Here is a 13,734-nt window from a genome sequence, read left to right as displayed (position 1 = left end):
AATGTACAAGAATGTCCATGGCAGCATTTGTAATAGCCCTAAACTGAAAATAACCTAGGTGTTCACCAATGGTAGAATATTCTGTAAATACAATGGAATGTCATGCAAAGCAAAAGAATAAACTGCTGCTTACACAGGAATACGGATAAATGCCACAAACATATACTGAGTAAAGTCAGACACCCCACACCCCCAACACTCACACACAAAAGAAGACAAACACAAAGAAAATATTTTTATGTAATTTGATTTGTGTGAATTTCAAAAGCAGGCAAAACCAAGCTGCACTGATGGAATTTAGAGAAGTGGTTACATTTAGAGGAGCCAGTGACTGAGAAAGGACATGGCAGGGACTTCTGCTCTACTGGGGACACTCCCTTTCTTGATCTGGATGGTGGTTACACAGTGTGTTTACTATGAAATGTCACCACTAGACACACTTATGATTTGTGCACTTTTCTGTGTATATATTTTTACTTCTATAAAAAATTTTAAAAGTGGTTTGCCCTTTTATTTGTAATATTCAGATGTCTTAAATGCAAGACACATTTAATTACTTTGTACATATTAGCACATTGCACAAGGTATTAGTATTTTGATTTTGATGTTCCTTTAAACATATATGTGTACCAATTAACATTTTCTGAATTTTGTGACATTGTTTATGGTGGCTAATACTGTGGCAAACAATGATCAATTTTAAGAGATGGACTAACAAATTATGTCAAAGATTCTTCTAGAATGAAAAAACTTCTGTCAGCTAATAGCATCAACTATTGAGGAAAATTATATTTTATTTAACATTTATGTACTTATTTTATTGAATATAGGCATTACACAACTCATTCAAACATGGTTTGACTTTGCTACCATCTTTACTTTCTGCCTCCCTTCATATTGTATTGTACTGTTTGGAATCCTCCCTTTCTCTAAAAAGAACTTAAGATTACATTCCCCCTTTATGTCTATGTTACTTACTTATAAGGCACATACATGTGGACTTTTCCTGTCTTTTTGTCTAAAATCATTGATGTCTTCTCAAAACGTTGTGTGTGTATATGTGTAGTGATATTAATAATATAATAGAGAAATTGCAGTCATGTTGAAAAGAACCAAAGAGAATAGTTGAGATTCCTGTTTTCAGACAGGCAGCTGCTATCTAAGAAATTTAGTGTTTTAAAGCATCCTATTAAGGACTCGGAGAGACAGTAAAATCATAAGATCTAGGTGAAGCAAACAAGATAACAAGCTCTACTCTTTTTCAACTTTTTCAACCTGATGGAATTATAGAATATTAGTGCTGGGTGGGACTGAGGACAGACACTCAACAAATTCATAAAAATGGTCCCTCAGAGCCCACTCGGGGCTGGTGGGTGTGCTCCCAAGGCACTATATGTAAAGGAGATGCCAGCCTGAACCTGCCCTCTTTGCAAAATCACCTTAGTACCATGGAGTCAAGATACATTTAAAGATGAACGGGCTATACCAAGTTTGTAGAGGGGATGCTTGCCCTCCTAGAGATGGAACCCCATTAAGAAGGCTGGATGCCTGGAATTCCTTTCCATTGTGCTTCACTTGTAAATTTTTAAACTTTGCTTCAGTCCTAAGGCCTGTGGTAGAAGAACACAGCTTTCCAATCTTATCTATTTTCCAGTGTAGGATAAACATGTTGGGTTTAGTTAAATTATGAATGCTGATAATATTCATTTGGTACAATTTATATTCTTCTTTTATCTTATCTTTTTATTTTTGACAGTTTAGGCCGGGGCATAAAGCATAATTATATTCTTGGCATCCTCCCTTAGAAGTTTTAAATCAGTTCATGAGGCTTTCAGCGTGGTTCATGTCATTTATCCATCAGCATTCAGTCCATTTAATCCGGGCCTCTCAGCCACTCAGCCCTAGCCCCTGTTGTGAATGATTGGCCTGCTCCAGTGCTCCCAGCTTCTCCTGTCACATCGCATTTGCATAAAAGAGGACAGATAACCAAATTTGAGCACACAAATGAAAATGCTAAGCGCTAAACCTGTCACAGTTGTTGTTCAACTAATTGTGAAAAATTTGATTTGCTCGCCTTTCACTGTTTGTCATGCAGACCCCCTTCTCAAATGTGCCTTGGCTTCTGCCTCTGTCTATGTAGCTTTTAAACTCTTGAGCACAAGCAGCCCACCCTGGGGATTACTTACCTCTCCTACCAGCTTTTAATGTTGGCTCATCTTCTTGACTAAATTAGGCCACCATGGCAAACAAACACATAATTAAAAACCCAGGAAAGACAACTGCAGTTGCACTTCTTAAATTGATTTTTACAATGCTGGTGTATGCCTCCATGTGCTCTTCCATTTGATAATTTTATTTCTTTATATAACCTTTTGATAGAAGAAATTTAAAGATGGGTGGTGCTGCAAGCTTTATGTTTTTAAAACCTATGTGTTATTTTGTTTCTTACTTTCTGTTTCTCAAATAACAAAAATTGTATAATGGGTCTTAAAAAGCACATTCCTGTTCCCTAATATCTGACCTGACATAACAGTATACATTTTTAATCAAGGTTTCAAATGATCCCGTTTGAAGTAGTATTAGAAACAATGGATAAAATTCCTTTCCCTACAGCACTCAATCACAGGACCTCTTTTAAATGGTATGTAATATGGGTATCTAAAAAACTTGTATGTGTTATATGCAAAATGCAGTTCAGTATTTGCTATATAGAAGCTTTAACTGTTTTCTTTTTACGGGCACTAAGTTAAGAATTTCTTGATGTCCATTAAAACAATACATATGTGGTTTGTCTAGAGTCAAAAACTCATTTTCTAGAAGTCATGCAAGAAAATGTCTCCTTTGTTTATAACAATATCACTGACTGCTTTGCTGCATTAATTTGCTCCTAATAGTTTAGGTTCAGGCAACAATGAAGATGGCATTAACTAAAGTTGAAACCTTTTAAGCTTGAGTATAGCTTAAATCATCTTTGAGAATTGGAAGGGTATAGTCTTGAAATTGGGTTGAAATGAAATGTGACATTACAGTGACAGTTTGCAGTTTGCAAAAGTTGGATGTGGTGTCATTTATTGCAATATGCCTTTGGGATTTATTTTAAGTAGGTCATATGAAATGATTAATGGAAGAAATATTTAAATAGATATACATATGTATATATAGTATTTAGTGTGTGTGTATATATATATTTACAAACACATACATAACTCTTTCATTTTACACAGTCACATCCTAAAGAAAACAATATGTCTTTCTCTTTGCTACAACCTCCGAAATGCTGAGAAATTAAATCTAATTTGAAAATTTGAGTGTGCACAAATCTTTTTACAATGTTTCATCCCATTTTATTTAAAAAACGATTATAGTATGAAATGCTTATTACATTGAAACATAAATGATACATTTAAGAGGTGAATTTTTTTTTTTTTTTTTTTTTTACAGAGCTAGGGAAATATTTCACTCCTGGTACATTTTGTGTAGGCTTTTTCTACAGGCATACCTTAGAGATATTGCAAGTTTGGTTCCAGACCACTAGAATAAAGTGAATATCACACTTTTACATTTTTTGGTTTCCCAGCATGTGAAAGTTATGTTTACACTATACTGTAGTCTATTAACTGTGCAATAGCATTATGTCTAAAAAGCAGTGTACCTTCTTTAATTTAAAAATACTTTATTGCTAAAAAATGGTAACAATCTTCCAACTCTTGTTATGCTGATATTTTGACCTCCTCCAATGAATGGTGAATGTTCTTAATGGCATCTAGAATGGTGAATCATATCCAGAAGATTTTTCAATTTACATTTCCCAGATCCATCAGAGGAATCCCAATCTATGGCAGTTATAGCCTCACAAAATGAATTTCTTAAATAATAAGACTTCAGAGTTAAAATGACTCCTTGATCCATGGGCTGCTGAATGGATGTTGTGTTACAGGCATGAAAACAACATTAATCTCCTTGTACAGCTCCATCAGAGCTCTTGGGTGACCAGGTGAATTGTCAATGAGCAGTAATATTTTGAAATAAATATTTTTGTCTGAGGTTTCAATAGTGGGCTTAAGATATTCAGTAAACCATGATGAAAGCAGATGGGAGGTAGGCTTTGTTGTTCCATTTCTAGAGCACAAGTAGAATAGATTTAGCATAATTCTTAAAGGCCTTAGGACTTTAAAATGGTAAATGAACATTGGCTTCAACTTAAAGTCACCAACTGTGTTAACTCTAACAAGATAGTCAACCTGTCCTTTGAAGCTTTGAAGCCAACGACTGACTTCTCCTCTGTAGAGATGAAAGTCCTAGATGGCATCTTCTTTCAATGGAAGGCTGTTTTGTCTAAATTAAATATCTACTATTTAGTGTAGCCACTTCATCAATGATCTTAACTGGGTTTTCTGGAAAACTTGCTGCAGCTTCTGCATCAGCACTTGCTGCTCCACCTTGCACTTTTGTGTTATAGACATGTCTTCCTTTCTTAAACCTCATGAACAAACTTCCAATAGCTTCAGGCTTTTCTTCTACAACTTCCTCACCTTTCTTAACCTTTATAGAACTGAAGTGAGTTAAGGCCTTTCTCTGGATTAGGCTTTGGCTTATAGGAATGTTGTGGCTGGTTTGATCTTCTTATCTGGACCACTCAAACTTTCTCCATATCAGCAATAAGGCTGTTTTGCTTTCTTATCATTAATGTGTGCACTGGAGTAGCACTTTTAATTTCCTTCAAGAACATTTTATTTGCGTTCACAACTTGGCTAACTGGCACAAGTGTCTTAGCTTTTGGCCTATCTCGGCTTTGACATGCCTTCCTCTCTAAGCTTAATTATTTCTAACTTTTGATTTAAAAGGAGAGATTTGTGACTCTTCCATTCACTTGAACACTTACAGGTCATTGTAGGGTTACTAACTTGCCTAAATTCAACATTGTTATTTCTCAGGGAATAGGGAGGCCTGAGGAGAGGGAGAGAGACAGGGGAACGGCTGGTGGGTGGAGCAGTCAAAACACAGACATTGATTGGTTAAGTTCACCACCTTATATGGGTGTGGTTTGTCGCGCCCCAAAACAATTACGATAGTAACATCAAACATCACTGATCGTAGATCACCATAACAGATATGTTAATAATGAAAAAGTTTGAAACATTGTAAGAATTACAAAAATGTGACACAAAGACACAAAGTGAGTACATGCTGTTGGAAAAATGGCACCAACAGACTTGCTCTGTGCAGAGTTGCCACAAACCTTCCATTACTTGTAAAAAATGCAAGGTCAGACCAGGTGCAGTAGTGCATGCCTGTAGTCCCAGCTACTGTGTAGGACTGCTCGAGGCCAGGAGTTGGAGGCATAAGCTATGATGGCGCCTGTGAGTAGCCACTGCACTCCAGCCTAGACAACATGGTGAGAGCTCGTCCTTAAACCAAACCAACAACAACAGAGGCCGGGCATGGTGGCTCACACCTGTAATCCCAGCACTTTGGGAGGCCAAGGCAGGCAGATCACCTGAGGTGAGGAGTTCGAGACCAGCCAGGCCAACATAGCGAAACCCTGTCTCTACTAAAAATACAAAAATTAGCCAGGTGAGGCTGTGGGCACCTGTAATCCCAGCTACTTGGGAGGCTGAGGCAGGAGAATTTTGTGAGGCTGAGGCAGGAGAATTGCTTGAACACAGGAGGTGGAGGTTGCAGTGAGCTGAGATCGGGCCACTGCACTCCAGCCTGGGCAACAGAGCAAGGCTCCGTCTCCAAAAAAAAAAAAAAACAAAAAAACAAAAAAAAAAAGAAAAACACCAGGTCTTTAAAATACAATAAAACAAAGTTGGCTTGATTTTTTTGTCATTGTTACTATAATTTCTTGTTTTGTGAATGAAAGTCTCTGTGTCTGCAGGTATATATTTCAACTAGTTACATATGAACAATATTGGTAAATATTACTTATGAGGCATTTTTATGTTCTGAAACCAAAAATTGTGAGAAGACTGCAGAACTTAATTTAACATCCCAGGAAGGATTGAATGAAACCATCACCAGGGAAATCTCTTAAAACACTACAAGGCCTTATACAGAGTAGAAACAAAATAGTCTATTCCACTTATATTCTACTTCTAAGTCATGCTAATTCCTCTTCAGTAATTTTTGGTTTCCTTTCTTTTCTTTTCTTCTCTTTTCTCCTTTCCTTTCCTTTTCCTGTCCTTTCTGTGATAGTCTTGCTCTGTCACCCAGACTGGTGTGCAGTGGCATTAATACGGCTCACTGCTGCCTCAACCTTCTGTGTTCAAGCAATCCTCCTGCCTCAGCCTCCCAAGTAGCTGGAATCACAAGCATGTGACACTTTGTCCAACTAATTTTTTAATTTTTTGCTCAGACAGGGTTGGGTCTTGTCATGTTGCCTGGGCTGGTCTTGAACTCCTGGGGTCAAGCAATCCTCCCCACCTTAGCCTCCGAATGTGCTTGGATTATACGTGTGAGCCACTGCACCTGGCCTACTTACTAACTTTCGGTGAGTTAATGCATGTAACACTTTGGAACAGAATTCAGCAAATAGTAAGTGTCCAAAAATTGTAGCTAGTATTATAGTGCATTCAATATTAATGCTTTACTTTTCCCTTTGACCAATTTTAAATAGTTTCTGAGGTTTCTAAGCAATCACATTTAGCATTTTCATAGCTTTATGTAATATTCTGTGGTTTACCAAATATTTCCACAACCATCCATATTATTACTAGTTTTTGTTTTCTTTTATAAATACATGCAGCTGTCAGTATCTTTGTTCGGTCATGCTCCTTTACCTCCCTGCACCCCCCTCCCTGCTTTTTTTATTACTCTTCTGAGTTAAGTCTCCAGAGGTGAGATTCCCGTTTCATATGGCACAATCATTTCATTGATTTTGAATCATATTGCAAAATCATCATCCAAAAATGACTGAACTGTTTCATAATATCAGCTGCAACCTCTGCCCTCAACAGTGATCTTGCCAGCATTTCCTGTCTTGTGTCTCCCTCACCTCAAAGTCAAAGCCCAGACTGAGCACTCTCTAAACTACTGCCATGGACTTTTCTTGTAATACCATGTCCATGTCTAGCACCCCGTTTCTTATTCATTTCACATGACAATAGTTCTTCTCAACCATTGTTTGTCATGACAGTGTTAGAAGCATTCTTCTGAATTATGTACTTCTTTTTAAATAAAGTTATAAGTTTTTATTAGTTAAACTAGTACATGAATTGTCATCTACTAAGCCTACTATTTCAATTTTATTCTATTAGGACACTGTGTATTCTAGTTCTAAGAATGCAGGCTTTTGGGTCAGATCCCTGTTTAAATCTCAATGCTATCACTTATCAGTGGTGTAACTTCGGGTAGATTCCGTGAACTTTAATTATTTATCTTTGGAATGAAAACAACCATACCAACGTCACATGGTTACTGTGGTATATGGTCTGTGAAATCTTGGCTGGTATCAGGCACTTCATATATAGTAGTTTATTGACTATTTTAATCATTACTATATTCCTACTCCTGTTCTTTTCTCAAAATATTTCCTGCAAATATTTTTTCATTCCCATCTTCAAACCATTGTAAACAACTGAGACTCTTCTTACTTCTGCTGAATTTGATTTAAAAAAAAAAAAATCTTTCCTCATTTTTTCATATTGGACTTACCTGCTTAGACACCTACTTCTTTTATTTGGGATTTGAAGATCTCCCAAAGGAATGTTTTTATATGAAAAATTTTTGTTTGGGTAATTAAGTTTAAATGGGAGTAAAAAGCTGAAGAAATCCATAAATTAATATGAAAATGAGTGTTTTCAGTTTGGTGCAGAGCAGAGGAAGAAAGAGAAAATTTTCATTTCTCTTCCCCAGTGACTGAAGTCATTTCTGTACCTGAGTGGTTCTAAGATACCCTCCTGGTCTTAGTGTTGAAGGGCTTGGAATAAAAGAGATGTAGCACTCAGCAACTCTTTGGCTAATTATGTTTACAATGTGCTTTCCACTCCTCTTGCCCTGCTTAAATTTTTAATTGTGTAAAACATTTCCCTGACCTTAGGAAACATACAAGTTAGTCAGAAAAATAAACAAAACATTTTAAAAATTTTACAGGTAAAAATCATGAAATAATGCCACCAGCATGACATGACATAGACAAGGGTTTTTGAACTCAAGTGCTAAGGGAACTGAAGAGTATATGTGGTCCCTGAAAGCATTAAAATTTAGTTTAAATAGTAGCAAAAACACCATCACCGTGTTGACCAAGAAAAAGACATCTGAGTGGCATTCTGTGGGATGCTGTTCTGTGACTACTCGTACACAAATGATGTTATATTTATAGAGCTAACTATGGTTCAGAAAGAGTGTAGGGAGGCACTGGGACTAAGCTGTAAATGACAAAAGGGATTTGTCCAAGTGAGGATGGGAGGCCACATGCCAGGCAGAGTGATGGGTGGGGAAAGGCAGAGAATGAGAAAATAGATGATCCTTCTTAAGGCCAGTGAGCAATTTGATTTTATGTAGGAGGAAATTCATGCCCAAGACAAAAGCTCCAACGATGAAAAGGGGTTGGTATTTATGCTGTATGCAGCGGCAGGCTATAAAAGGGTCCTTCCCACCCCCGCTGGGAAATTAACATAACAAAAGTGATGTTTTAGGATGATTGTGCAGGTGGCATGCTGAAATTGGAAGATGCAGAAAAGCCTACAGCAAAGGAGACCAGTTAGAAGAGGATGTGGATGGTCCAGGTGTGAGGTACAAAGCATCACACTAAGTATAATGATGGTGAAAAATTGAAAGGGAACATACAAAAGAGACATTTCATAAAAAGAATTAATAGCTTTTGTTGATGGATACAATTTAGGGCTAAAATGGATGAAGATTTCAAAGTTTATTGACGTTTCCAACTTGGGCAAGATATTAACTAAAATAAGCAACCAAGAGTACTGGCTTGGAGGGGAAAAGTATGAACGTGATTCTAGATATGTGAAGTGAGATATTCAAGTGGTGCTGTGTGTCTGTAGCTGGGGTGATTAAGATTGGATGCAGATTTGAAGATCAAATTTGACAATTACATTAAATGAGGAAATAGAAAATGATGAACAACAATTGGAAGATATAACTTGTTTCAGTAATTTGACAGTGAATGAAAAAAACAAGCTAAAGAGGCAGCTTGAACACATCAGAGAATTAACCAGAAAGTTTTTATTTTTCAAGAGAAGGGAGGAAAGTTGAAAAAAGCCAATGAAATAGGAACATCTCTTTCTTCTGTAGGTGATTTTCTGTGGGTTGTTCCCCTGCTTAAAAAAGTTGTATAATCATATGGATTAAAGTCTAAATTCTACACTGAATTGGATCCAATAATTAGGTCTCTTTTTTTGGTGCTGTGAGGACAGGGAGGCAGAAACTTATTTTCTTCTAGTATGGGGCAAGATCAGCATTCAGAGTAGGAAAAGAAGCTACCACAAATCCCTGAAATTAGGTGGGAATTAACCATGTTTTAGTAGAGCTCTCCTTTCATGACCTTTAACACCTGCTATGGAATTTTGTTAAGTGTTCTATTGGATTTATAATGTAATGATAGCTTTTTATTAAGAGCTTTGAGAAATTACACCTGCTAAGCCACAGTCACTGGACAAGTGATTAATACGATCCTTTACAATCATGGCAGGAATTACCACTCCTCTTTGATGTCTGCTTTTCCTCCACTTTCGGCAGGTGAGTGGGCTGCTTTTCCCCACCTGCTGCCCCTAAAGGATAAGCATGCTTTGCGGTATGCTTTGGCCAAGGCGAGTGAGGGGAAGTATTACGTGTTAGTCATGACTGCCTGTTAGCCTGCTCTTCTCTCTCACAACAATTGATCAGGGATGTGCATGTTGCTGTGGAGGTGCCCTGAGACAGACGCAGGAATGTATTCATTTGTTCTTGCATTGCTATAAAGAACTACCTGAGAATGGGTAATTTACAAAGAAAAGGGGTTCAATTGGCTCACAGTTCTGCAGGCTGTATAGGAAGCATGGCAGGGGAGGCCTCAAGAAACATGATCATGGCAAAGGCAAAGGGGAAGCAGGCATGGCCTACATGGTTGGAGCAGGGGGAAGAGAGCAGGGGACGGTACTAGACAATTTTAAACAACCAGATCTCATGAGAACTCACTATCACGAGAACAGCAAGGGCGAGATCTGCCCCCATGGTCCAATCACCTACCACTAGGCCCCTCCTCCAACACTGGAGATTACAATTTGACATGAGATTTGGATCGGGACACAAATCCAAACTTTCACTCACGTCCGTGTGAAGAGACCACCAAACAGGCTTTGTGTGAGCAATAAAGCTGTTTATTTCACCTGGGTGCAGGCGGGCTGAGTCTGAAAAGAGAGTCAGCGAAGGGAGATAGGGGTGGGGCTGTTTTATAGGATTTGGGTAGGTAAAGGAAAATTACAGTCAAAGAGGGGTTGTTCTCTGGCGGGCAGAGTGGGGGTCACAAGGTACTCGGGGAGGGGCGGGGGGAGCTTTTGAGCCAGGATGAGCCAGGAAAAGGAATTTCACAAGACAATGTCATCAGTTAAGGCAGGAACCGGCCATCTGGATGTGTACGTGGTCACAGGGGATATGATGGCTTAGCTTGGGCTCAGAGGCCTGACATTCCTGTCTTCTTATATTAATAAGAAAAATAAAATGAAATAGTGGTAAAGTGTTGGGACGGTAAAAATTTTGGGGGATGGTATGGAGAGATAATGGGCGATGTTTCTCAGGGCTGCTTCGAGCGGGGTTAGGTGTGGCATGGGAACCTAGGTGGGAGAGATTAAGCTGAAGGAAGATTTTGTGGTAAGGGGTGATATTGTGGGGTTGTTAGAAGAAACATTTAGAATTATTGGTGATGGCCTGGATACATTTTTGCATGAATTGAAAAACTAAAAGGAATAACAGAAGGAGAAAAACAGGTATTAAAGGACTAAGAATTGGGAGGACCTAGGACATCTAATTAGAGAGTGCCTAAGGAGGTTCAGCATAGCCTTGCCAGTAAAGATTATTTATTTTCTTTAAGAGTTAAGAGTGGCAGTTTGGAGATAGCACCAGGAGATATCAGCCGTGATGGCTTGGAGAAACAGTGTAAACTGGCAGTGTAAACAAGAGTAGGGCATGTATGAGTAGTTGAGAACAGTGAACAGGAGTATGACTAGACAGAAGATAGTAGGCATGACAAGTTTTTTGGGGCACAGTCCAAGTTGGTCTGGTGTCTGGAATGAGACTGGGGCCTAATAAAAAGGAGCTCAAATGGGCTGTACCTTGTAGCATTCCGAGGACAGGCCTGAATTCTGAGAAGGGAAAGTGGTAAAAGTATTGTCCAGTCCTTTTTAAGTTGGTGGCTGAGCTTGGTGAGGTGTGTTTTTAAAAGACCTTTAGTCCGTTCTACTTTTCCTGAAGATGGAGGACCGTAAGGGATATAAAGGTTTCACTGAATACTAAGAGCCTGAAAAACTGCTTCGCTGATTTGACTAATAAAGGCTGGTCTGTTATCAGACTGTATACAGGTGGGAAGGCTAAACTGAGGAATTGTGTCTGACAGAAGGGAAGAAATGACTCCGGTGGCCTTCTCAGACACTGTAGGAAAGGCCTCTACCCATCCAGTGAAAGTGTCTACCTAGACTAAGAGGTATTTTAATTATCTGACTCAGGGCATGTTGAGTAAAGCTAATTTGCCACTCCTGGGTGGGGGCAAATCCTCGAGCTTGATGTGTAGGGAGGGGAGGGGGCCTGAATAATCCCTGAGGAGTAGTAGAATAGCAGATGGAACACTGAGAAGTTATTTCCTTGAGGATAGATTTCCACGATGGAAAGCAAATGAGAGGTTCTAAGAAGCAGGCTGGTGGCTTGTACTATAGCATAGCCTGCCTTTGCTGGTGTGTGGCGATTAGGTCTGGTGGAACCGCCATCAATAAATCAAGCATGATCAGGGTGAGGAACAGGAAAGAAGGAAATATGGGGAAATGGGGTGAATGTCAGGTGGATAAGAGAGATACAGTCATGGGGGTCAGATGTGGTATCAGGAATAATGTGGGAGGCTGGATTGAAGTCCAGGCCAGGAACAATGGTAAATGTGGGACTTAACAAAGAGTGAGTACAGCTGAAGGAGCCGGGGAGCAGAAAGTATATGCATCAGGTATGAGGAAGAAAATAGATTTTGGAAGTTATGAGAAATGTAGAGAGTAAGTTGAGCATAGTTTGTGCTTTTGAGGGCCTCTAAAAGTATTAGGGTGGTAGCAGCCGCTGCGCGGAGACATGATGGCTAGGCTAAAACAGTAAGGTCAAGTTGTTTGGACAGAAAGGCTATAGGGTGTGGTCCTGGCTCTTGTGTAAGAATTCTGACTGCACTAACCATGCCTAGGAAGGAAAGGAGTTGTTGTTTTGTAAGGGATTGAGGTTTGGGAGATTAATCAGACACGATCAGCAGGGAGAGCACATGTGTTTTTATGAGAATTATGCTGAGATAGGTAACAGATAAGGAAGAAATTTGGGCTTGACTGAAGTAATGGGGGCTGTCTGTGAAGCCTTGGCAGTACAGCCCAGGTAATTTGCTGAGCCTGATGGGTGTCAGGGTCAGTCTAAGTGAAAGCGAAGAGAGGCTGGGATGATGGGTGCAAAGGAATAGTAAAGAAAGCATGTTTGAGATCCAGAACAGAATAATGGATTGTGGAGGGAGGTATTGAGGATAGGAGAGTATATGGGTTTGGTACCATGGGGTGGATAGGCAAAACAATTTGGTTGATAAGGCATAGATCCTGAACTAACTTGTAAGGCTTGTCTGGTTTTAGGACAGGTAAAATGGGGGAATTGTAAGGGGAGGTTATAGGCTTTAAAAGGCCATGCTGTAGCAGGCGAGTGATAACAGGCTTTAATCCTTTCAAAGCATGCTGTGGGATGGGATATTGGCATTGAGCGGGGTAAGGGTGATTAGGTTTTAATGAGATGGTAAGGGGTGCATGATCGGTCACTAAGGAGGGAGTAGAGGTATCTTATACTTGTGTGTTAAGGTGGGGGAATACAAGAGGAGGATGCAAAGGAAGCTTTGGATTGGGAAGAAGGGCAGCAATGAGATGTAGCTGTAATCCAGGAATAGTCAGGGAAGCAGATAATTTAGTTAAAGTGTCTCAGCCTAATAAGGGAACTGGGCAGGTGGGGATAACTAAAAGGAGTGCTTAAAAGAGTATTGTCTAAGTTGGCTCCAGAGTTGGGGAGTTTTAAGAGGTTTAGAAGCCTGGCCGTCAATACCCACAACAGTTATGGAGGCAAGGGAAACAGGCCCTTGAAAAGAAGATAATGTGGAGTGGGTAGCCTCTGTATTGATTAAGAAGGGGACAGACTTACCTTCCACTGTGAGAGTTACGGGAAGCTCGGCGTCTGTGATGGTCTAGGGGGCTTCTGAGGTGATCAGGCAGCATCAGTCTTCAGCCGCTAAGCCAAGAAGATCTGGGAAGCAGTCAGAGAGCCTTGGGCCAGAGTTCCAGGGGCTCTGGGAATGGCTGCCAGGTGAGTTGGACAATCTGATTTCTATTGGGGTCCCGCACAGATGGCAGGTGGCTTAGGAGGAATCCTGGGCTGCAGGCATTCCTTGGCCTGGTGGCCAGATTTCTGGCACTTGTAGCAAGCACCTGGGGGAGGAGGTTCTGGAGGAACACCTGGCTGCTGCGGTTCAGGCGTTGGAAGTTCTTGTGTGCCGGAGATGTGGTTGGGGTTTGTCTCACAGTGGAG

Source organism: Pongo abelii, chromosome 14 (assembly GCF_028885655.2).
Source record: "Pongo abelii isolate AG06213 chromosome 14, NHGRI_mPonAbe1-v2.0_pri, whole genome shotgun sequence".
Lineage (NCBI taxonomy): Eukaryota > Metazoa > Chordata > Mammalia > Primates > Hominidae > Pongo > Pongo abelii.
Note: the sequence above shows the minus strand (reverse complement) of the source record.